We start from the raw sequence: 22,890 nt of genomic DNA, 5'->3' as shown, positions 1-22,890 counted from the left end.
CTATGGATTCTTGTCGAATCTGATATTTTTCTTTTCTTCTAAAATGTTGGATTCTGCGACAGAGACTTGCTTCTGGTTTTCCCTTCTGGAAACTTTAGTGTTTTCTGCTTCGGGTCCAGCTGGAGGAAGGTGGGAGCACCCTGGATCTACTGCAAATGGGTTGTCAAACCACAATGCAACCACTTGAAATATTCCCAAAGTATACAACTTTAGTCATGTGGCACTTGGTCCACAGCAGTTCCCTCCTCTCCCCCCACTAAAGCCTTTTAGCACAGTTTATATGAAACAGATGCAAAGCTGGATGCGCCCCGACATCAAAAATATGAGGGGAAAAATGTATCACAGTACATATAATCTGTAAAAAGTGGACCCTGTCTGTGTGGAAACTGCTCTTTCATTATTATTTTTAAGATTTTACTGTTAAATTCTACTATGGTGCTGATTTTTTTTATTTGACCAGAACTGAGTCATAATTAGTCTGCTTTGTCTTTTAAGGAAAAATCTCCAGAAAGCTTAAATCAGTGCATCACAACTTTTGGTAACACTTTATTTGACGGGTTGTGAATAAGACTGTCATGACACTGTCATAAACATGAGTAAGTCTTCATGAATATTTATGACTGTTGTCATAAAATGTAATTTGGTAAATCATGACACTTTTAATACAAAGTTGACATTATTCAAAATGTCTTTCTTATGACAACTGTACATTAACCAAGAATCATCATGTCATAATAGTAGTCATAATAATGTCATTAAGTATTATTACACTGTTAAAAGATTTAACAAAACAGTAATTAATATTTCCCCCAACATGAAATAAAGCGGAACAAGTAGGACCAACAAGTAGCTTTATTACACTTTCAAATGATTTAATAACAGAGTCATTAATAATTCTTCTTACATCAAGTGGAACAAATAGCACCAGTTATGAAGATTTCATTAAGTGTTATTACAGTGTCATTAATATTATCTCTTACCTCAAGTAAATTGAAACAATTAGCAACAGTTATGAAAATGTCATTAAATGTCATTAGTGTCAAATGCTATATTAACAGTCATTAATGTTAAATTTTACCTCAAGTAAAATGAAACAAGTAATTAACTAAATATAGCAGAAAATGAGCCAGTTGTGGCCGTTGGGCTGCGCTTTGGGCCCCCCTGGGTTAAGTAAAACAAAAACTCCTGCAGAAATATCATAGCTTTTTTTTTTATATCATATTCAACTTAAGTATTACAGCATGAAGAAGTTGAGTCACATTATTGCGTATTATTGTAATAGTCCTGACACTCCTCACTCCTCAATAGCCCTGACTTCTCTTTCTCTACTGTGTCCACACAGTAGAGAAAGAGAAGTCCTTAGTCCTTTATCTGCAGTTAACCATATCGCATTTGTTTCACATGTGCGCTGCAGCCCTGAATGAATCCCTGTCATTATCCAGAGCGGGAATGAAAATGTTCACATTTGCAACATTTGCTTTGGGTTTAGTTGGGTTGGGTAGCAGCTAATGACAACAGGCTGCTGTTTGTTGTTAGAGATGAGCAGCAGAAGTGAAAGAGGACTGAGTCCATATGGCCACCAGACAACTGGTCGGCCCTTCAGGATCCGTCCACACTGCCATCTGTCTCACTCTCCGCAGAGAACCGCCTGCTGGGTGAGAGAGCGCTGAGCATCACTCCAGAGAAACCCGGTTTGTTTTTCGGAAAATCTCACATTTTTCAGTTTTCCCCCTAAAAAAATAATAAATGGCATTGCTACTTAAGAAAGGGATCCAGCCCATTTGGAAATGTCCTGCTCTAAATTTCCATGGTGTTGCGTTAGATCCCAACTGTCAACTGTTGTTTTGCAACAGGTCATTCAAACTAGCCAACTCCTTATTGGTTCAGTGTGCAACAGACAGAAAGTTAGCTAATGAAATGAAATAACTATGCAATACAGAATATAATCAATGAAAACCAGCTGAGGAAGGCTAACACATTCTGTACCTGATGTCTTCTACAAACCAACATCTGTCTTACACCAAGAAGTGGGTTACTATCATAACCAGCTATCACAATAAGAAAAATACTGTTTAGATTTCCCTGCATTAAACATTGTTTAAGCTGTTTAAATTGTTTAAACTGTAAATAATTGAAACAAAAAATATTATTTTTATTTTATTTCCATAGCTTTGTTCATAAAAGCCCTGGGTATCATGGCTGTCTGATTTTATAGCTAGAGTCAGATATTAAAAATAAAATAAAATAAAAGCAAAATATCAAACTTGTCCTTGAGGAGGACGATTCAACCAGCATGGATCATGCTAATTTAATTTATATTACATTAAAACTTATATACTCTATAATGCCCTATAATGCCCATAAGTATTGTATTTTTGTTAATGTCTTATTCTTTTGCTGTCTGTGTTTTATTTGTTCCTGTTTCTTGTTAGAAATAAAGGGAGGGAACTTGAGTGGAGGAAGCAGCACTGCTGCATGAACAGACTTCAAAATAAGAGCAGGAAAACATTTAACTTCTTGAATAATTCTGAAGTTGATAACCAAAACTTTAACACAGATTTGAAAATGTATTCAACTGAAACCTTACAAAACAGCCAAGTGATTTAGCACTTAAGAATTTATACATAAAAATTAACTTAGGCGAAGTTGAGAGGACTAAATGTTTCCAAACGTAGCAAAATCTATTTGTTATTTTGGTTTCATAATTTTTGATATTTGTTTCTTTAGTGGTTTTATGTCTAACTTCTGGTTTTAAGCTCTGTAAAGCTGGGTTGTAGAAATAGTGCTCTATAAATACACTTCAATTCCAGACAAATTGAAATAATCGGAATAATGAATCAAAATTCATTCATTCTTTTTGATAAATTAAAGGTTTAGTTCAGTGGTGCCCAAAGTGGGTCCTGGAGGGCCGGCATCCTGCATGTTTTAGTTCTCTCCCTGGTTTAACACACCTGGATCAAATGATGGCTCATTAGAAGCCATCTTCTCAGGAGGTTTTTACTACCAAAAGGGAGAGAACTAAATCATGCAGGATGCCGGCCCTCCGGGACCCACTTTGAGCACCACTAGTGCAGTTTAATAAGGTGAGGTGTGAAGCATTACTACGAAGAAGAGATTTGTATAAAAAAAATACATAAATAAAAAAACACAGAACTTTTAGTTCTTGATGGTTCTATACTACAGAGACATTGAATTGGACAGGAAACCATGACCCATCGTTTGTCGTCCAACATCAGTGTCTGACCTCACAAATCCTCTCCTCAGGTATTCCTTGTAAACACACTCCTAAATTGTGTACAGAACCCATTCAGCCAGTTTTTATAAGAAACGTGATATCATTAGACGTCATGCGTATGCAAAGAAAAGTGACTGAAAACTTTTGAAAAGTGAATTTACACTCAACTCTTCCAAAGTGAAGAGGAGATTCACTTTGGAAAACAGCAATTCATGATTTCTCACAGTCGGCTTGTGTGTTTTAAAACATATTAGTCCCCAGCCTAATTTTTGTTGTGGTGTATCTACAGCGCCTCCTGGTGGTCCATTAGGAATGCTACATGATGAATTTCACACATTCAAATTAAATCTGCTCTTTAGGATTATCGATCTCTCTGTTTATAAATGTCAATATCATTTTCATATCATGAAGAAGTTCAGTTTTTTTTCACTCACTTTAAAAAAGAGAGATGCATAGATTCTCCTTAAGAACATTTCAAAAGAACATTTAGTTCTTTTAATTTTGATTATTACTAATCAGATTATTATTAGTATTAATAATAATAATTGTTATTGAAATCTAAAATCCCATATTGCTGACAATTAAAATATTACATTAGATCAATAAAATAAGACATTTCAAAAGAAATGGTGGTGAATGGTGTGTTCATTTCTCATCCAGAGAGCCAATCTAAAGGCTCAGGGAATGTTTTCAGGTGTTTTGAGATAATTACCTATTTATTGAGTTCCCAGTAACATTTCAACAGTTTCCTAATATTCTGAGACATTGAATTATTGGTTTTCAATCATATTTCATCAAAATTACAAAAAAATGAAGGTTTTAAATATTCCCCTCTAGGTGTATTGAATGCATAATAATGTCACCTTCCAAATAAAAGGCCTAAATCATTTTTTGCCAAATATGATTTCCCTCCCCTCCTCCCCCAAAATCATCTTTTGACTGAAATGATGTGATTTTTTTTTTTGGAGGGGGCGAGGGGGTGGGGGGTCATTTTTGGTAAAAAACGACAGCCCATTATTCCAGGAAGGTGATGATATATGAGTTTCACGGAGAAAATGCAAAACAACAGATTTGTGTGGAATTGATCACGCAATATTCAAAAAGCGCCACCAGGAGGCACTGTTCACACATCAAAAAACCAGACAGGAAGATTGCAACTGGGAAGAATGGAAAGTCATTAAAAAAAAGTGACAGACAGACAGGCAGAGTCAGAAATAAGGAATTGCAGTTTTCCAAAGTGAAACTACAGACAGCTGTGTGTTCTGTGCCAGCTGAGAATTTGAGCGACCATCTATTTCCTGTATGTGGCATCTTAAAAAGAGTTTCATCCTGGCCACACACAGGGTTTGTTCAGTAAAGGCTTTAGATTGAGTCTAATTATCCCTGCGTTTTGTGTCTCTTTAGGGAAAAGCATGAGACTTCTGATGGCTATTAAAAAGTTCTCGCCAAGATGAAACAACTGCAGAGTCCAGACCACAAATCCATGTGGTCTCCAGATGCAAAACAAACAAACAAACAAACAAACAAGCCCTCAATATTCTTCAATCTAACTGTGTATGGAGGCAGAAATAAGCATTTTCAACGCATATTTTATGAAAACCTTGATGACACACTATTTTTTTAAACAACCAGTCCCTACAAAAAAATACATCTTATACCACAACAAGACCAGATTAAAGGGAAATTAGACTTCTGGTCTGCAGCTACCTTTTGGATGCCGTTTGCATTGTTTGGGTTCCGTCCACAGCTGAGCCCAGATCCTCACAACACTGAAGAAAAACAGCTTCTTGGAAGCCCAAACCCGTACTAACACCATCTAACATCCTGTGACAGAAACCAGGAACGACGTGTAAAAAACAATTTATCCTCCTGAAGTCGCACCAGAATGCTCTTCCAAGAACATTTAGTGGTCTGCCACATATTTAGAGGACTGAGTAAAATCCTGAGGAGGATTACTATTGCAACAACATATTATCAGTGGGTTAAAACAAGTCTGTCTCTAAACCCAGCTCACACCCAGCTAATTTCAAATTGTAGTCCTTGACTTTTCATATAAAAAAATCTCAACAGAGTGCCTGCAGAGTGCAAAGTTTCACATATATTTACAGGAATTACTGAATACAGCCAGGCCTTTGCCTTCTTACGCAATTCCACTTGACTCTCATTTTTCTTCAGTCCTCCCTCTGGGTTTTCTCCCATTGCGCTTGATTTCTCCATTTGAATTTCATCCTGGCCAATCAGCAAACAGAACGTGTTGTGTGCGATAATATGTAAAATAAATGCATAAATGATATTGTCTACCTTTTAAAGTTTTATAATCTGAAATTAGGAATACATTTTTAATTCTTTAAATTACTTATCATTATTCTTATTAATTTATTTATATAGTCGATGTTCATGAAGTGACTGGCAACCTCTCCATGGTGACCCTGCCTCTCGCCTGTTGACCGCTGGAGACAGGCACCTGCCACCATCATGACCCCACTAGGGTTAGGGATGGATGGATGGATGGATGGATGGTGTTCATAAAGTGGAGGTAGGGTAAGGGATATGCAAATGTTTTCCTCTAGACAACAAAATATTCATAGAGGCATAGGACTTTATTTTATTTTACCTTTAATTACCCAGGTAAGTTGATTGAGAACACATTTTCATTTTCAACAACCACCTGTCCAGAAAATATTAAAACATCATACAAAAGAATATCATAAAAAAAGGAAAAAATAAATACAACTATATCCACATTGACTACATGTACTATAAGACACATGATAAGTCATGTTTCAAGAAAAAAGGACAAAAATGTCTCTTTGGATTGTAAAGGTTGCTGACCCATGCTTTAGTGGATACTTGGTAGATTCCCAGTGCAGAACTTCAAAGCTTGGTGTATAATCTGTTATAAAGTCAATTTAAAAAAAGCTAACTCTGAAAATGAGATCGAGGCTCAGAGAAATTGTCTGCTTTGGGGTTATTTGTACATTTCTTCCAACTTTCCTTTCTGGTTTCTTTGTTTCAGTTTCATCAGATTGGGCTTAAGCGGTTTAAAAGTGTGTGTACGCCTGCTGTGAAGCCTGTGAGGTGCACACAGCGTCTCTCTGTCTCCCTCCTATATCAACACCGGTTTGTGTGCAGGAGAAGGGGTCCGCATGGCTTTTGTGTGTTCGCATTGTTTATGCATCTGGCCACCGCTCGGCCCTTCAGGATCTGTCCACACTTCCATCTGCCACTTTCTCTTACCGATAAACATCTCTTCGGGTTTTTGCTTCTCGCCCGCCAGGAGAAAATCCAAACAATTCTAGGGAAAACAGGGGGGGTAGAGTGGAGCCCAAAAACATACAGCTGGTGTACGACTTTTGCCAAACAACAACTGGCACTTAATATTTTCTCAGTTTGAGTTGAACTTATTGTGCAACATGATCCATTGTGCCTGAACGGCCAGACAAGCTTTTGAACACATCTGTCCCACATTAGGCGAACTCAGCAGCCAGCGGAGCTGCCAGTGGTCCGTGACTTCCACAACTCCTGCAACGCGCAATTAAGCAACCGCGCATGCAGATTTCTACAGTTTTCTATGGCAACTTCCCTTCAACTGATGTCAAGCTTTTGAGTTGTAGGGGAAAATAAACATTGAATGCAGCCCACATCTTATGCTTCATCTTTTTTTAAAAGGTTTCTTGGCTCTAGTATCTTTATTTGAAAGTGGTCAGACAGGAAAGTGGGTAATGAGGGGAAAGACATGCGGTAGATGTCGTCAGGCCAGGACTTGAACCTGCGAGGGTTGTGGGTTGTGATCTACCCTTGTGCCTCTACATGCTTCATCTTTACTTTTTCTTTAGGTGAAAGTGGTAATCATGCATCTTTTAGAGGAGATCTTTAGTCTGAGTCCCAATAATGTGAGTCTTTTTATTCCAGGATGTCTGGTTACTCTTAAAAAGCCTTAGCTTTATGTGTGTGTGCTTGTGTGTGTGTGTACACAAAATAAATCATCTATCAGGTTTAGGAAAAAAGGAAAAAACCCTACACTGTGTTTATTTTTTATGTGCAAATATCCATTATACACACAGATGCTGTTTAAAAGGGAATATTGACAATAGTTTTCAGAAGACAAACTGATGACAGTCCCAGAGGTTATGGGCTAAGCAGATGATCATATTACAGATATAAAACGCTGAATTTATGTGTGAAAAGATAATGGTAGATAATGGTAGATAATGGTAGGGCAGCAAGAGCCAGAGAAGGAGGGTAAAGCATGACCTCTGCTGATCAAAATGAAAACTACCATCAGAGGGGAAAACATTTTAAAAAGCCAATAAGCCAATAATGATAACACTACTATCTTTTTCACGTGGTGTACATTTGCTGTTCTAATTATTAAAATTAATTCACTTTATGATTTTAACTTAATCAGAAAGAAAAATCTGATTTAGAACAACATATAAATAGATTAGTTTATTTTGCACAATTAAAATACAGATTAAAAAAATAAAAATAAAATAATAATAATAATAATACAATAAAAGGCACTATTATTATTATTATTATTATTATATAACAATAATGATAAACATTCTTAAAAAACATCAATGCAAATGACACAAGGTCAAACTACAGCTGCTTTAAGATGTTCATTTTTCTACTGCCAGATTTATGCTTCCATTTAAAACTGAAATCTTTCCTGCTTCATCAGCCAGAATAAGGTGGGCTGTGAAAGATACACCAGTTGTTCTTCAACTTTGGACAAAAGGAGGATGGATTTACAGAAGTCTACGAATCTGAACAGTTTTCGTTGCTTTATTATTGTGACGTAATTGGCCTTTGAATGATGCAGCACTTGAATATGGACACACCCAGTGTAACCCTCTTCTAAAGGCTACAGCTAGCAGGAATTAAAGTCATGAATAGTTAAGGTAGTTTTGAAGACAAATTGAAGTCCAACACAGGGCCGAGTACAAACCAGCCTGTTTTATACACAGAGGGTCTGGATCCTCGACTATCGAGAAACGACTCTACTTAAGTTTGACATTTTACGCATTCGCTAACGTTTAGCCGTGTAATGTGCCAGTTCAATGCTATGAAGCTTACTGGAAATTGCCTGCGCTGTAAACAACCATCTTCCACTGCAAAGAGAGTCGAGCTGATCCGAACGAGTCCACTCTTCATTTGAACTCAATATTTGGAAACGTGACCAACATGGACTGAACGGGTTTGATCACTTCCTGGTAAAACTAAAACTACAGGCAGACCGCAGAAAAATCAACGTCATCGTTCACAACTTCTCCTTCTGTTCACTGATTGGCCTGGTTGAAATTATACTACTTCAATGGGAGAAAGACCAAATAGAGCAGTGAAGGGAGATGAGAATCATGAAATATTTAATGTCCCTCAGAATTTATGTATAGCTTGTTCACACTTGTGCTCAGATTCATAAAATGCCTGTTTTCCTTTGTGTTGATGCATCTTTGCTCAGTTTGCTCACTAACACTTTTTCATGTTTTTGCTTCCCGGTATCCTTTATTTCTGCACCGGTTTGAAAAAGTACGGGTGCTGCGTAGGAGAGCGTGAAGAGAAACGGTTCTCAGGGATTCAATTCTTTGTGCAGCAGGGAGAAGAAGAGGGTAAAAAAAGGCAGCATTTTTGACAGGTGGGAGGTCTTCACAACTGGATCATCACACAGTCAGCCATTCAGAGAAAATAATGTGTCAAGTCTTCAAAAGGCAGTCAAAGAAAGTGTCAATCATGGAAGACAGGAAAACCCAGGTGGGAAGATTCCTCCCCTTCCTTTTCCTCCAACTTCCTACCAGGTTCAAAAGCCATCCGTTTGATTCAAGTCCTTTTTCTTTTTATTTAGCGTTGTCCCTTTATGTGAGCGGTTTTATATTCCTCCGCTCCATCCCGACTTCTTGACAAGCTTGATCTCTCCCTCATGTATCCGTAATGAAAGTCTGTCTCCTTTCAACGGCAAATAAAGACGTTTGTCGTGACTTGAAACTGTGCGTTGCACTCTATTAGCAACTTGCCAAAAACTATTTGTCTCTTTTGGTTCGAAGCAGGAGAATTATTCCCCGCCACCGGCCCTGTCACAAACAACAAAACGCTAAGAATGAAAATTTAATACATACATGCTCGGCAAATAGAATGTCACAGCCCTCCATCTGCGAGACGTCTGCGAATCGTTTTGTGTTAAATTGTATTGACTGTTGTTATGTAGCATTTTGCTGCGGCTAGATTACATTCATTTGTCGAGTGGTGTTTTTCTGCGCTGGGACTTATTTTGGTCTGGAAGTGGCTGTCACAGGGGGAAACACGGGGGATGTGAGTAAAAAAAGGCATAAATGGACCGGGCAATATTCACCGTTTTTACCGTGAGGGATGTAGGTTTTGATTGCAGAGCAGAAATTGAGAGGGAAACAGAGTGGAAGCAAGCGTCACAAGGCTGGGTAGAGACAAACAAATCATACGTCCTGGGACTTGACCTTGTGCTTGAGGGCTTTAGAGAAGTCAGTATTTTAATCTGAACAATTTGAAGTTTTAGGTAGCTCCCTAGACAGTGTCATTCAGTTCACATTCAATTCAAGAATACTTTACTTGTCTGAAGGGAAAATGAAATGTTGTTGCAACTCATTTAAAGAAACGTCTGACAGAAGATTGTTCCTCGATTTGAACTTCACAAATTGAACTCCTCTACAGTTTGGGGTTGTAGTTCAGGTATTGCTTGAGGTTTTGATTAATTGTTCCCAGTTGTAAAAGCAGAACTTTGTTCCCATGGTTATGCATTATAACAGTTACACAACAACAAGTAGGACCAAAAATCCTTCTATCCGCAAATACTTGGGACCCCTTCTATAAACACTTATAACATCCTATTTTAATCATTCAAACACCAAATATTACACTGTTATGCACATTGGGAACCATCCAGACACTAGCGCTGAATGTTCCCTCTCCTTTGTCTTGGGTCTTGTGGGCACAGAGCAAAAGAAATTGGAACTCCTGGATTGGCTGCTTTTGTGTTCAAAAACTCCTTCCAAACCATTTTAGAGAAGTTCAGTCCCACGCGTTCTCAAATTCTCTACAACTCTCTTTGAAGCCGTTAAACCAAAATATACTTCAACAATGTTATAGTTGAAGTATGAAAAGTAGACAACCAAGTTATGAAAACTTTTTTCTTACATTTCACCATTCAACAAATTGTTTTTCGGTAGAAGTGGACAGAGCACTTTAAAGTTGGGAAAACTCCTTAAATAATTTAGCAAAGTCTTGCAAATGCTGGCATTTTAACGGGAGTGTTTACACTTTGAGCAGCAGCGATGTGAAGCTGCTGTAACGCTTCACATCGCCTTTACAGTCAAAGCTGTGGAGAAGCATCAGTTGTGGACACACTTTATAGATTTAGCTGTGTAGCTGCTGCATACTTAAAGCTTAAAGACAATCTAAATTAGTAAAAAGCTCAGTTCTATAGCTGCTGTTTTAAAATGCTTTTTTTTTTTATTAAATTGAAAATGTGATTCTCTTCAGTCAAGCTCTGCTTTTTGGATCTTTTCCCCACCTTGAGTTTTCCTGACTCAAACACTCCTCAGCCTCAGAGACACCTTCAGAGTGGGTAGGTCAAACATAAGCACAACATATGCCAATAATTTGTCCAGATTTGACATAATTAACAGTAGGAAACATAAAAAAACCTATATTTTCATAAGAAAACAGATTTTGCGGGTTTCCAGACATCTTCCCGACATGTTTAGGCTGCTGATGGAGCTGCCTGCGAGCCGCATCAAATTTTAATGACCGACTTTTGCGATGAAAGCAGCACCTCCTATTGCTTTCCATTTCAACATGTTCTTTGTGATGCCAAACGCCGTCTGAACCCCCTCCCCCACCTCAAGCCCCTTCCTCTCCTCCCCCTCCTGTATGTTTGTTAATGAGAACTAACGGCGCCGCGTCGATAATAAAAGCTCTCTCCTTTGATTTCTGCGTGTTTTCCAGCACTGCGGAGAAATCAAACCGCTCTGATGCAACCTTGACTAAAAAAATAATAATAAAAAAATCTAGTTAGTGGCCCTGCAACAACAAAATAAAGAGTCAAAGTGGTTGCTTAGCAACAGATACATCTTTCTCTCTCTCTGGCCTTCCTCCAACAGCATCTGCTGCTGGAGGATGTTTTTCATCCTATCACAGAAAAATCACAGGTTGAGATGACTCAGGGTCGCTTTCTTCAGTCAACAAAAAATATTAACAACGTGACTCCTGTAAGAGTTTTTCTCCCTTTTTTTTTTTTTACAGGTCAGAGGTCAATATTAGGGTATAAGACATAGTAGACTATTGAAACCCCAAAGAATCAAAACAAGAATCTGATTTTCTCTTATCTGTTTCCAATATCACATTTCCAACAAAAGTGGTGACTTATTTTTTTATTCATACCTCATCATCCTAGTGGTCAGTACTTTTACCGTCCATTGGATGGCGCCATTGCTTCACGTTACTGAGATTCCTCGAGGCGCCGTCTCTGTGTCACACACACACGCGCGCGCCCACGCACACAGAGAGAGAAGTGACGGGAGTCTCCAAATACGGTGTGCAGTGTGTACCCCTCTTGCTGTGGCACGAGCACTTAGGCTAGTTGATCCTTTGATGTGCCTGAAATAGGCCTGCAGTGAGGAATCATGGTTTCAGAGAGGCAGCGGAGGAGCACGCTCCGCTTCAAAGCAGGTGCGCTTCGCCCCTTCGCATCCACGGCGCTGTGTGAAAGCGGATGAGGACTTTATTTCTGCACCGGTTTGAAAAAGTACGGGTGCTGCGTAGGAGAGCGTGAAGAGAACCCCCCAAAAAACCAAATAAAACAAAACAAACAAACAAAAAAATAACAAGACACGTCGCGCTCGTTTGTTGACAACAAAATGAAGTCCGTCGTTGCGACACGGACGGAAACTCGAGTTGGTTTTTGTGAAGGTAGCCTGTCATAGTGGCAGTTTGGGGGAAACTGTTGTGAAGTGTAAACTGACTCAAAAATATTCACACGCCTTCAAAACTTTATACTTTTGTTTCCATGCAGTCCACAAACGTTGCTGTTAGGATTTGATCTGATCAAACGGCTCTGCAACCTCTTGTGGTTTATTTGGTTATGGATTGAGACAATTGTTTTAGGGTTTTTTTTTCTTGAAGTTAATATTAATAATAATCTATTAATAGATTATTGCTCACACATTAATATGAAAATTTGCCATCATAAAAAGGATCACGACAGAATCACAAAGTTTCTTCCATCAACAGACACAAGTTCATGTGTGAATAATGGTCAACAACTGAGCAACCTTGTTACATTTGGGACTAAATAGGTTCTTATGAATAATCTTGGCCAGGTTATAATAGTTTGGGCTTTTTCATTATGGTTCTGTTATTTCTTTTTGACTTTTTGTTTGTCTAATTCCATTGGTTTTAATTAGTTTTAGAGAGTATTTGTTAGTTTTTATTAGATACAGCAGTAGTTTTAGTTTTTTCATTCTGGTGTTTAAGTAAATTGGGTAATGAATACTCAACAGAAGAAACCATTTTCAAAAAATATATTCAATTACTGTTGAACAACCAACTGACTGGAGTTTTCTTCCAACTTTTGCGCCGCCAGGAAGATTATGGAGTTCTGTAGTTTGCTGACAGCTGATGTAAGCTGCTTGTATGGAAAAAAAATAATTCACATCAGTATGAAAGACTAATAAATAGATTTGTAAACACAAAATTGAAGGATATTTGTAATTTCAGTATGTTTTACTTAGTTTTATATGTGCACAATAGTTCCAGTTAGTTGTAGTTTTCCCCCAATAATTAATGTTATTTATTCAAGTTAACAAAAAATGCTTTCTCAGTTTCAGTTTTTGTTTTGTCAATAGTTTCAGTTCATATAATGACATCTGCTCTTGGTTGCTCTTATGCTCTGAAGTTTTTATATAAAATCTGCAACAGGCTTTTAAAAAGAACAAACTTTGTTTTGTGTCTTCATTTTCCATACTGATAGAAAAAGTTCACTTCATTTTACAGTGTTTTTTTTCCCCCCTTTTGGAACAGATGGCTCATTTTGTTCCAAAATCTGAAAATACAAAATACATTTAAGCTTAATTTTGTTAGCTTTCATAACAAAACGTTTAGCTGGAACAGTGGTGCCCGAAGTGGGTCCTGGGGGGCCGGCATCCTGCATGTTTTAGTTCTCTCCCTGATTTAACACACCTGGATCAAATGATGGCTCATTAGAGGCCTAAGAAGAACACTGACCTGCTGAGGAGGTTGTTACTACCACCAGAGAGAGAACGGAAGCATGCAGGATGTCGGCCCTCCAGGACCCACTTTGGGCACCACTGAGCTAGAACAAATATCTGAAATCAGTTTTCATGGTTATTTTGTAGCAACGGAGCCAAAAGTGAGAGACAGACAAAATGTAGTGCAGAATTGTGAAGTATAGGGAAAATGATTTTGGACTTTCTATTTTTTTACTAATAAAATCTAAAAAACAAAAACCAAAAGTGTGCCATGCGATTGTGTTTAGCTCTCATATCCCTGAATAAGATTCAGTCCAACTAAATGCCTTTCAGAAGTCATCTTGTAGTAAGAACTGAGTAAATGTTGTAAAGGAATTAAAATGACATCATGATATATGGGAGATTTGTTGTTATGAATGTTACAAAAACTTATTTGCAATTTATTTGTAATCTCTTGTAAAGAACATAAATGACTTACTAAGTGACATAATGACTGAGTGTGACTGCAGCTGCAGCCCCACAAACAGAAAGACTGTCCATAAAAACACATTCAGTTAGAAACAGACTTCTTCCTGACGCCTTAGATAATCAAAGTCAGTTTTCATCACTAACCTGCACATGCAGCTGGATTTAATCCTATTTTTAAATGATTAATATTAATTGACGACGAGAATTGCTATAACAATCCCTGCAACAGTTTTAATCTGTGTGGTTTCAGACATCATTAACTGGACTTTATTGTCAGATTCTGGTGGCTGTGGTAAAGAAGCATCTCCTGTAGCAGTCTGTATTACTGCAGTTCAGAAAAAGCCTCTGACTGAAGACACTGTGCTACCTAACAGTCTCATGAAGAGGATACTCAGAACATTTCGAGCCACAGCTCAGATGAGACAAATTATTTACATGACAACTTGTAGTAGTGCACGACACAAATCTGAATCTTATGGAAGAGTTTTTAAAATATAAACTGAAGTTAGTTGTTGATCTATGAAAAAAATGTAAAAAAGAAAAAAATCAAACTACATGACTTATCAAGTCATGTAGTCAACAGTGCTATGGTTCCATGACATTGCGTTACCTTACAGTCCATCCTCCCATTTTCAAAGGTTTACTTTGTTTGCCTCTGCAAGGTTTGATAAACTTAACAAATTAACTTTAATAAAAGTTAACTTTGGTAAAAGAAACTTAGATTGTGAGCAGAGCAAAGAAAACCATCAGCTTTTTCTGCGGCTCACAGTCATGTTTGTTAAAGCTGTGAAACAAAGCATTAGCCTTGGAGAAGAATGACTTCCCAGAGAGCTTTTGTTTTTCTGTTTCAAATTAAATTTGAAACTGATGATTACTCTGTATTCTGATGTAAAAAGAAAGCTAAATAAAAAGCAATTTATTCTGGTAAAAGTGGAAAATGAGAAGTCGTACCTCTGCTTTTGATGTATTGTGTCAAACATGTTCAGCACTTAATGCCACTTAGATTTTTATCTTTCTTTTTTTCTGAAAATCCATCTGTAATATTGTACAAAATGTTATCTGTATATTGTACAGTCTTTAATCTGGATTTATTTTGGTTCTACATATTCAGAACCAGATGTTTACATACATAAAAAGGCACAGAATCGTTTTCCTACTCATGTTAAATTAAACTAAACATTTCCTGTTTTGTGTTATCTGGAATTAAAATAGCTTTCTCTCTTTACTAAATGGCAGAATGATTAAAATTTTGTTTCATTGCTTTTATCAAATTTAAAGTTTCCTTTTGCTAAGCCCAGATAATGATGTCAAGGATTCAAGTGCGTCTCAATCCACAACATTTACTGCAGAGCTACACATACCGCTATGTTAGAGTTATTTTACTGTTGTAGACAAAAACAAAAAGCAAAAAGTTTTACATGCAGTTATTCACTATTGAGGCAACAAAACATACTGCTCTGAACAAATTAAAAACATGAAAAAAGATACAAATACAAAAGTAAGAAAGACGTGATTCAATGTTCAGTCATGGTCAAACGACTGACATCGCCTGATATCCATGTTAATCTCTAGTGAAAGTGTTGGACATCAAGAATTCAGCCAGTATGTTGAAGTCTGGGCATAATTATGTCTTCCATATGGACGATGAACATACCAACAAATTAGCCACAAAGTAGTTTAGGGATAGCAACAACCACGTTTTTAATCGTCCATCACAAAACACTCCGGTAGAATATTTGTAGCGAGAGCTGAGAAGACGTGTGCAAATAAACCAGACTCAGTTCCACCAGTTCAGCCAGGAGGAACGGATGGGTATAAAGCTACCCAAAATACAACTTATCATAGATTTTAAAAGACATTTTTAAAAAATGAGTACATTTTTCATTCTGGGATGGAGCAAACAGAACTTTGGTAGACTGAACTTTGGAAAGTTCAAACTAGCTTAATGTCAGAGAGAGAAAAAAAAATACAATAAACTAAAATGTTCCTTCGCTCTCCAAACAAACTAAAACATGTTCATTCATTTATGCAAACATAATGTCATCCGTTTGCATACAATAGTTAAATGTTATCATGAGCAAATGTTTTCAGAATTGTATTTGTAGTCACATCCGTTTGACAAATTAAAAAAGATCTGTTAAAGAGCATTGAGTTCTATGTTCTGCACATTACAGAATATATAGGAGTTATTATCATCCAAACTTTGAAGTCACTTCCTGACTTCCTTTCAAGGAAGCCATTACTAACAGGCTTTTAAACATATATATCTATTTTAAAAAGCTGTGAAGATGGCATTATTATTTTTCTGTTTTGTAGTGACAATATTTGTATGTTTCATAGTTGTGAAATATGACACAAAATAAGAAGCAATTTATGAGACATTCTGTATAATCAGGACATAAAGTACACAGAGTAAAAGTACTTATATGAATTTTATGCCATATTAAGAGCTCTATTCATCAGGCCAGCAGCACTTCATGACTCCATTTTCTCAGATAACACCACATGAAAAATCTCACAAAAATACAGTCTGGAAAATTGTGTAAGCTTGTGTGGTTTGGGGTTTTGTGGCCTAATTAGTCTTATAAATCTGCTGAAAATCTATGCAGAGGCTTCTAGTGCCACTGCCGTTTGACATATTCCAGTTTTTTCCCTCCCATGAATCACCTGGGACATATTCTGAAAAACATAATCCTGGATCCTCCTGTTCATCAAGTTCAGACTTCGCAACATAATGACACAATAAAATATAAAAAAAAGAAAAGAATGCACATGCAGCAGAGAGAGGGCAAACTTTTAGGTTGTTATAACTGAGGTTATCCATTTTCCATCAAGGCCCCTTTGCTCTGCGCTCACATTAGTGCAATCCCTTATCGCTGTCGTGGTCCAGACACACTCAGATCTGGGCAGTGAAGGGAACATTGAGTTTTATATAAATCAATACAATGTCCCCAACACTTTGCTGCTCCTGGCACACCAGGGGAGATTATAAAGCGCTCGGCGGCGTCATCCCTTCCAATCATTTCATTCTGAGGCAGGAAATAAGAGCTGAACTGAAGGAATGGAGCGGGAGGGGGGAACACGGTGACAAACAATGTGGTGTACTTCAAGGTGACAAGGGCTCACTTCAATTTGCAATTTACCATCAATTCCCATCAGCTGCGCCCATTTTTGCCAGCAAATTTGGTTGCTTGTTTGCTAAAATGTGCTTGATGATCTAAAACATTTAAGTTTGGAATTTAAGTAAAGTAAAGTAATCAGTAAGTAATATTTTCACTGCATCTAAACAGTCTTGAAGCATTTTGAAATGTCAGAAACACTTGTGTAATTGTTGAAACAGGATTTTGTGCTAGACAGTGTTTGATTTGCCTACAGAGTCAAATTTAGCAGCTAACATGGCGGAAAAGTCAAACCTTTAAACAGTCGGCTGACACTGCAGTGGAACCCTGATTATTTGTGATTCAGTTTCCCATCAAATTAACTTCAGCAATTAGCAACAAGTGCAAGTTGGCTTGTTAAAAACCAGCCTCTTGTTCTATGCTTTGCTTCGTGCTCAGGCTCTGGACCCTCAGTTATTGAGAAACGGTGGTTTCCTGGTTGTGTGGAAGTTTTAAACGATTGGATATGATTTTACTCAATCGCTAACATTTGGCCGTGACATACCTAATGTCAGCTTGATGAAGCTGCGCTGTGAACAAACCCATTGGGAGCACAACGTGACAAACACTGTGGCATTCTTCAAGGTCACAAGCTCTCCTACATTTGCGATTTCCAGTCAATTCCCATTCCCAGCAAATTTAGCTGCTTGTTTGCTATCCTCAAAATTAAACAAAGTGCCATCCTACCACCTTTTAAGGTTAGCTAGTCAACACATTTAGACCACTGGCGGTTCTGATATCAGTGAATGAGCTGACAAGCTGTTAGAGAAATCTCATTGAAGATGCTATTCATAAGACGCAAGCCTAACAAGCGGCGAGCTTAAGAAGCCTTTCAATTCGACAGGTATTCAGACTTTGGGGAGATGGGAACAGGTCGGATTAGATGGGATAGTCTGTTGCCTAAGCAACTGCAACACTCCAGTGTGTTCGAAGAGGTTTGCTTTATCTGCCAGGATTACACCAGACACAAGGGGAAGGAGGGAAGGTGGAGAAAAAAGGAAAAGAAAAAAAAGTGTTTGCCTGAAGTCAAACAGTTCAGATCCAAGGCCAAACGGCGTGTCGAAACGAGGCTAAATCCTCGCTCGCTTTAAGCAACAAACAAAAGAGCGGGAGCAGTCAACAAGAGCACAAACAAAGTTGAGTGAATCAAATAAAAAAGGTGACAAGAAGGAGGGACGAAAGATAAGAGGTGGAAAATGAGGCTAATCTATGCTAAGTCCACTCCAGAAAGAAAAAAATGTTTCGGAAACGGCAGCATTGCATGCCTAAGCTCTCAGGTGAAAAGAAACTGGATTAGTTTTCTAAGCCGACAAGTGGAAACAGTCAAGCTGCACGGGACATGTCAAAATCCCCAAGAACTCCTTTATCTCAGAGAGGTGACACTGGTTGATGTTATTTATTTACGTCCTCTGCATGAACGCGTGATATGTCCCGTATTCATCACATCATGCTGACGCGCTTCCTTATATTTCTGAATTTTCATGAAGAGATTTTCGTGGGACGACGAGGAAAACTGTGACACAATGCACACGAGGACTTTCATGTCTGGAGCTCGCGGGTACCTTTGAGGAGACTTTGACTTTTGTTTGGATCACAGGAACTTTCTTTCTGCAGAAGCTCTCTCTGAATTTTCTCTTCAGCAACCAGAAGCTAAAGTATCTGGGAGTTGTTTGATACCCATCATGAAATGGTCTTTTAAAAAGACGCAACATTCAAAGGTGACTGTTGATTTCCAGCTTTTCAGAAAGGAAGATTCAAAATTTGTGTGTACAAGTCAAAGGTTTGGGCTTGACTGTTCATTGAATAGGTTTAAATTTATGCATTTATTTTAGGATCTTGTGGCTCTATAAGACATTATCTAACAGATCCTTAACAGAAAAGAGGTTAAAGAGAGGAGTGGAAGAGAGGCAGTAAATAGGAGTAAACCTCGGGTGTCTTTACTCAAATAGTCTTTGTCTGATAATAAAATGTGTTTGATTATTTGAAATATTGAAGTTTGGCAAACTTAAATGCGATTGTAAATGCCATGTAATTGTTAAGGTTAAATGTTGTGCTACACAGAGTTCAATTTGCCAACAAAATCTAATTCAGCAGCAAAAATGACAGAAAAGGACGACCATTTTCTCCCACTCTACTCAAAGCTCTATTCACAGATACTCTAGGATTTCTCCCATTCACTTAGATTCCTCTGGTAGAATTTTAACTGGGCCAATCAGTGAACAGAAGGAGTTGTGAATAATGACCTCAATTTTCTGTGCTGTTTTCAAATTGTAGTCTGCTAGTGCGTCGCATGGCGTGGTGGGTGGATCGGGGGCCATGTGTGAGGAAACTGTAGTCCTCATCGTTGTTATCCCAGGTTCAATTCCCGACCTTGGTGCGTTTGCTGCAAGATTTTCTACCTATTGTCAGAAAAATCGAAAAAGTCTCCAGACTGGGAATCAAAACCTTCTCGCTGCAAGGCAACAGTGCTACCAACTGCACCATTGTGCAGCCCTATCCAAAAACAGACTTAAGAAATGGTGTCTGCCTGTACTTTTAGCAATGGCAGCAGAGAAAGTGAACGAAGCCATTCACTCCATGTTGGCCACGCATCCAAATATTAAATGAACCTCAACAGCCGCCTCGTTCAGCTCAACACTTCTCCCTTGGCAGTGGAGGACAGTTGTTTACAGCACAGGCAATTTCCAGTAACTTTGTAGTGTTGAAGTGGCGCATTGCATACGTCACAGGAAAACTTTAGCTTTTGGGTAAAATTTCAACAGAGTTCTTGCCTCAAGTAAGCTTAGTTTCTCAAAAGCTGAGAAGCCAGGCCTTCTATATGAAGCTAATAGCGTAAAACAAGAAGTTGTTTCCCATAAAACCAGCTTCAGCGTGTCAGCAACAAGGGCAAGTTAGCCTGGTAAAAACAGGACGCTTTGTTTTGTTCTACCGGAAATTTTGAGCACTGTAAACACACCTGTTGGGAGGAGGACCGTGACAGCTTTTCTAGTAATAAAATGTCTTAAACATTCCTCTTGTTCTAACTCTAATTGCTAAATATTTGGAAGAATGGCAGATTTAATGACAGAGTGAAGGGCTTCGTTCACGTCCTCCTCTGCCAATGCCAGAAGTACATCATACAGGCAGAGGAAAATCATCGTCCAAACTAGTAACTCTTTCTATTTGCTGATTGGCTTGCTTGAAATATAACCACAAGAATCAATCTAATTGGGAGAAATCCCAGTCAGAGCACTGAAGGGAGATGAAAATCAAGTCAAATTGTGCAGGAAAGCAGTGGCCAGGCTGGGTAAAGGGTATTTTTCCCCAAATAATACAAGTATGTTAGTCTTTCCACAATGTGCTTTAACAATTAAGGTTTTTCTTCAATACTTCAGCCTTGAAAGCCTATGATAAAAAAAAAAAAAATTCTAAATGACTTTAATGCTGTTCAGCATAGTGAAATTCCTCCAGTCACAGTGAATTTCCATAGACTTTCATGTGGTAACACCTTGTTTAAATCTGTGCCTCGCACATATTTCAGCAAATGCCACTCAAATGTCTCTGTGTTTTCATGCTGAATGTGAGATTAGAAATGGCACAACTGTTGCCCGAAGCTGCGCAGTGAGATAAAGACTTCTCTATGTCTGCTAAAGCCTCCGCTACACGAACAAAGTCTTTCTCTGAAATTATTTGGCTCATCAAGCATCAATTACAACTCTTGGTTGACTAATCCCATGATGAAAATGGGCAAACATTACACTTTAAACACACGTGCGACCACAAACGGCAGCAGAGCAAACTGGATTATCTTCCTCTGAGGTGATGTCAGCAGCCAGGCTCGGTTCGCAGGGGTGTGTGGTGGTGTGTGTGTATGAGCGCGGTGACATGTACACTACGCGGATGCCAACGCTGTACTAAGGGGAGCAGGGAAACACAGAAGATCTGTGTGACTCTTGCCATGTCTTCACAGTGGAGACTTGGAAACTGAAGCAATGAGTGGCGGGTGGTGTGTGTGTGTAGGTGTGTGTGTGTGTGTGTGTGTGTGTGTGTGTGTGTGTGTGTGTGTGTGTGTGTGTGTGAGTACAACCCTGCAGTGAATGGCCTCCACGGGAAGCAAACTAAAATGTGCATTTTCAGCCAAATTACATTTTTACTTTACAAAATAAAACCTGAAATGTGAAAGTATGGGTTGAGCAATAAAGACTTGGAATTTTAATTGCGATATTTTGTGGTACTATTGTGATAGCAATAAAAAATTATGATTATCATTTTTAGGTATGGCCTTGACTACGTGGGACAGCGTTCATAGTTCATAGTCAAACATTGTAAAAACAAATTCCCATTTGAATCGGAAAGAAATGGAAAGCAAATAAAGAAGTGAGAAACATTTAATCATGTTTTCAACTTTACTGTATTTATTGTTTATTATTTATCTTATTTCCAAATGGAATCCATCTGTGTGTAATTTATTCTCAAAGGACAGAAATTCAGCTGATCTGTGAGGTTTGTTAGAGAACATTAAAGCTGCAGTATGTAACGTTCATAAAAAATATGTCTTACATATTTGTCAAAACTGTTACTATGTTGTGACAGTATAACACGAGACAGATGATCTGTGAAATAAAAACAAGCTTCCATACTTTCTTCATGTGGTCCTACTGCCATCTGCAGAAATACACAGATCTCGATCAGAAACAACCAGTCAGAGGCCGAAGAAGGGTCTTAGCGCTGTCAATCACTCTCGTGCAAGTATTTGCAGCTGCAGTTGCGTGAAAAAAGAAATCATATTGGCAATTTTTTTTTTCAGATTTTTATCTGTGAAAAACTTTCACTTCATAAGTATTCCCTAATTTCTTTGTCAGTTAAATCCCAGTATGATAAATTAAAGTTTGTGCTGCAAAATTGTGAAAATCTCCAAACTGGTATGAACTCTTTGGCAAGTATGTTAAGAACAAGGAAATAAAAGCATCTTTAATGTTCATTTAAATCCAGCGAATGCTCCATTAGTATGGTGATGGGTTTATTTAGGTTGTTGTTATCCAACCATATTAGTGCGACCTCCATTTAGCCCGGCTGCTCAGCAGGTCAGTGCATTAATGGCGAAACACTGAAGGCTGCCGGGTTTGAGGAAACAGGGGTGAGAGAGGGACTTTTAAATATAATGCTTAATAATGGGAGGACATCTAGCAGCTAATATGCACTCACAAAGGCAACCATGTTTACTGACATGTTGGGAAAAATAAACCCAATGCTCCACAGAACCTTGGAGTGACAAAAACAGTGAATCAAGAGAATCAGCAACTGGAGAGCTCCAGGGATGGTTAAAGCTGGAGAAGACTTTGAGCATCACAAGGCGTCTCTTTCCGTTTCAACTGCAACAGCCGCTGGTCGGAGTGTTTTATTTACTTTGTGAAAACCTAAGAGATCAGGCTGACATCGTATTTGTCATTGAGGCAAATCCACCCCTGGATGGAGCACTCACTTACTCCCCTTTCGTGGAGCTTTTTAAAAAATATTTTACTTCTACGTTTTGATCCGTCTCCTATGTGAGCGGATGCAAGAGGCAGCAGAGGAGAGAGTAAAACTTCAGGTCTTTCTTAAAAATAAAACTTCTTTCATGCAGCCAAAACTTCCAGAATCTCTAAAGATTTGATTCTCTGTTCACGTAAAAGTCTGTTTTTGGTCCGGATCGCTTTGACGGAACCAGAGCTGTGAGTCTCACATTAAATATTCTGTTTGACAGAATATTTTATCCACAACTCATTACTCCTACTTTTTTCCTTCATTTTGCCTCAGAATATATCAAAGT

The 22,890-nt window shown here is 38.2% G+C and overlaps 1 long non-coding RNA gene across 1 annotated transcript; it reads right to left on the bottom strand.

The window, feature by feature from the left end:
* Positions 1 to 871: 871 nt before the first annotated feature.
* Positions 872 to 5,127, bottom strand: LOC114148977 (uncharacterized). Its single transcript, XR_003596412.1, has 2 exons — positions 4,943 to 5,127; positions 872 to 1,651 (listed from the first exon to the last, which is right to left on the bottom strand). It is a non-coding gene; the product is annotated as an uncharacterized LOC114148977 (long non-coding RNA).
* Positions 5,128 to 22,890: the final 17,763 nt, after the last annotated feature.

This window comes from Xiphophorus couchianus, chromosome 1, assembly GCF_001444195.1.
Source record: "Xiphophorus couchianus chromosome 1, X_couchianus-1.0, whole genome shotgun sequence".
In the NCBI taxonomy this organism is placed as follows: domain Eukaryota; kingdom Metazoa; phylum Chordata; class Actinopteri; order Cyprinodontiformes; family Poeciliidae; genus Xiphophorus; species Xiphophorus couchianus.
Note: the sequence above shows the minus strand (reverse complement) of the source record. Positions and strands in the feature narration are given on the sequence as shown.